Below are 4046 nucleotides of genomic sequence, written 5' to 3'. Positions count from 1 at the left end.
GTCTGCCCCTTGCCTTGTCTTCACTGATGATATGGAGCTTTTCCATCTTCTCTTTCCACAGATGTAGTCTATTTGATTTCTATGTGTTCCATCTGGTGAATACTGATTAGAATAGCTAAAATGGGACTACAATGTGTCCAGTGAAAGGGGCTTCTTGTGGAGCCTCTACATTACATAAGGCCATAGGTGGAATCCTGAACGCCACCCAGAAACTTCTGAGGTGAGATATTTACACTTCAATGTACACACAGACCAGACTGGAGTGAGAAGAAGGACAGAGATACTTCTTGAAATAAAAACCAACAAGAAAAAGACAAAACAATAATGGCAGCCTGACTCATTATTACAAGAACAAGCAAATTGCCTGCCCAGGAGATATCAAGGCAAGTGGTATGGTTCCCTCAGGGCAAACTCCCTTCCAAGACTAAGACTCAATGGAAATACACAAGCAGACATGTACTCTAATTGGTGCCCATAAACTGAAGAATTGATAAACAAACTTTGGTACATACATACAATGGAATATTATGCTACCCTGAAGAATAACAAGGAAGAAGCAAGCCACCGCATAACATGGGTGAACCTTGAGGATATTATGCTGAGTGAAATCAGTCAGTTACAAAAGGAGAAATATGACCTAGGTCCATTATTGTAAAAGATTAAGGAAAAGCACCCATACTAAAAGGAGTGAAAATTATATATATGTTTTAGTTTTGTAATTTTTTTCGGTGGTTACTGGGGTGTCATGAGGGAGAGGGAGTGGAAGGTGAAGCACAGGGAAAGGAATAGGCACAGGATAGTTTGGGTGATGGGGGGTACATACACTATAAGGAAAAGGGGAAAGGAAAAATAAGGTGCATGGGAGAATAGTTAGGCAGGTTTACATGGGCTAAATAGGGCAGAGGTAAATAATGATGGAAGCACAACCTTGGGAAAACAGGACTCGGGGATACAGGGATTGAGACATGGTTTGAATGGATAAAAGTGGGGAAATGATCTTTAGATACATGGCTGTCTTTCGAATCTTGGTTTCCCTTGACTACTATTGTAAAATAGGCACTTGAAGGGGAGAGAGAGGAATAGGCAGAAACATCGTCAGAGAAATCTTGTAAGTCTGTCTTCTGCCTGTAACTGATTAGAATACCTAAAATGGAGCTAGAACTTGCCCAGTGAAGGAGGCTTCCTGCAGAGCCTTTGCATTGCACAAGACCATAAATGGAATCCTGAACCCCATCCAGAATCTTCTGAGGTGGGATATTTCCACTTGAAAGGACAAGCAGACCAGTCTGGAGCAGCTAGAAGAACAGAAAATACTTCTTTGAAAGAAAGACAAACAGGAAAGTTTTTTTTTTTTGTTTTTTTTTTTTTTGTTTTTTTTAAATAACAGCAGTGAAATCGACTATTACAAGGAAAAGCAAGTTGTTCCCTAGGGAGCAATCAAGGCAATTGGTCAGGTCCCCTCAATACAAACCCCCTTCCAAGACTGAAACTCAAATGGAATACACTACCAGGCATATGGTCCTGCTACTGACCACTTTGGTCACTGATAAGGGGCAGTAGTGGAAAAACAGCAATGAAGTTGTGAACTAAGTCTGACCACATTCAATAGATTCCTGCTAACCTGGATTGAGACCTGGTTAACCAGCAGTATCATGAGACCTGGTGACTCCTGGGCCCAGGGGCAAGGACATGGCCCCAGAGGACTAGAATGGATTGTGAAGGATCCAGCTGATATGAAGTGAGGGGAGATGCACAAGAACACCCATACTTGCAGATAGTACCCATTTGACCTGGCATCAATGACTGGATGATCAGAACACGACTAGAGGAGGAAAGAAGAGGGGAAGAAAAATGAAGTAACCCACGAGTGGATGCACTTGACCTATGCTTCTGGATCCAGTATAACGAAAGAGCGTAAAAATCTCTACACTGAGGATTATTTCCACCCCTTTGGTACCCAGTTCAACAGGGATGGGGAACTTAGACATTGGCTACCCAAAATGGGGGGACTTCAAAGGCAAGAAGTGACTGGTTTACAAGCTTTCAATAGGAAACATAGCTTCAGAGGATACAGGAAAGTGTAGAATCTCCACTGAATTGTTTCTAACCTGTCTGGATGGGGTTGATAAAAGGTGAGGGGGAAAGGAATGCTGTGGTTCCATAGGGAATGATTGCTATCAGGTCTGACAGTGATTGTTGGAAAGGTAAATGTAAATGTTTGGTAACCAAAGGAGGAGAGTGGCTGATTTTGCAGTCCAGGAGCAGAGATCCCTGGAACCATTAAGGGAGAAAAGCGAAGTGGGAGACCCTGTCTGGAGAGGCAATGACACTAAGGATGGAGGCAGAGGTGATGACATGGACAGAAGGTGCAGCTGGGGACTCTGAATCTAGGGAGGGAGAGGGACTGTGTGCTGGTGGCAGGTCGGGCAGATGTACGGAGTGTACACTTTGGTTGTTTGATGATGCATGCAGGGGACTGCGATCATTGCAATGAAACAAAATATGATAGAATGAATGTAAAGATAATGTTCACCCATGTAAACTAACACATAATTCACAATAAAAACTCTAAAAAAATAAATAAATGTGTTACAGAGCAAAGACATCAAATTGAGGACTAAGTGGCCCCTGACCCAGGTCATGGCATTTTCAATAACCTCATATGCATTTGAAAGTTGGATAGTGAGTCAGGAAGCCTGTAGAAGAATTGATGCCTTTGAGTTATGGTGTTGCAGAAAAATATTAAAAGTACCATGGACTGCCAAAAAAACACTAGATCTGTGTTGGAAGAAGTACAGCCAGAGTGCTCTTTGGAAGCCAGGATGAGCAGACTTCATTTCTCATACCTCAGACATATTATTAGGAGAAACAAGTCATTGGAGAAGGATGTCATGTTTGACAAAGTGAAGGGTCAGAGAAAACAAGAAAGACACCCAGCACAGTGGCAGTATCAATAGGTTGAAAGGTGAGGGTCGCTGTGAGTCAGTACTGACTCAATGGCACCTAACAAAACAACACTACATTGGTGAGTAGTTACTGGGGTTTTACAAGCTAGTGAGCAGCCATTTAAAATGCAATTATTTGTCTGTCCTCATTCAGAGTAAAAAACAGCGAAGAGAATTAGGCTGATGGAAACAATTCATCTGAAGAACAAAAGGACCACATCCTTCACTAGTCTGAGACCAGAAGAAAGTTGGTAGGTTCTTGGTGACAACTACTGACAACTGTGATCAGGATCACAATTACAAGTCCTGGATAGAGTGGGAGAAAAAGGTATAACAAATTTTAAAATCATGACTAAGACCAGACTTACTGGTCTGAGAGAGAGTGATAAAACCCACAAAACTATGACTCTTAAGACACCCTTCATCCTGAAACAGGTCCTAGGTACCACCTTTCAGCTAAACAGCAGTGAGGCCTATAAAGTGAACAATAATGCTCCTAAGGAAAGCACTTCTGAGAATAATCAACCATATAAAAACAAAAGATCAGCATCTGCCCCAAAGCAAATCTCTAGAGACAGGAATGTGTAAGGAAGAAGGAAACACTGAAAAGGGAACCTAGGGAGGAAAAGGCAACTGCCTTTAAGGAACTGCAACTAATGTTATGAAACATGTGCGTTTAAATTGTTGAATGGAAAGGTCATTTGCTCTGTAAGCTTTCTCCATGACCACAATAATAATAATAATAATAATCAGTATTTGAAAAAAAAAAATAGTTGATGTTTCCTGAGAAGAGTACCCCAGGAAAGAATGCCAATGTTCATAGTTATATACCAGTAGAAATGTGGCCAAAATATTTTTCTTACAGCTCTTCTCCTAATTATTTAGTGTAGGTACAGTTTTTCTCTAACGGTGGTACATTTTCTAAATTTCAGAAATACCAGCATTAAATGCAGGGTGATGATGTCAACTAAAAAAAAATGCTAGATTCATACGCAGATCATATGATTTGTGTGATCCAGAGGGTTTCTTTCTTTCTTTCTTTCTTTCTTTCTTTCTTTCTTTCTTTCTTTCTTTCTTTCTTTCTTTCTTTCTTCTTTCTTT

Source organism: Chrysochloris asiatica, unplaced genomic scaffold (assembly GCF_000296735.1).
Source record: "Chrysochloris asiatica unplaced genomic scaffold, ChrAsi1.0 scaffold00126, whole genome shotgun sequence".
Taxonomy (NCBI): domain Eukaryota; kingdom Metazoa; phylum Chordata; class Mammalia; order Afrosoricida; family Chrysochloridae; genus Chrysochloris; species Chrysochloris asiatica.
Note: the sequence above shows the minus strand (reverse complement) of the source record.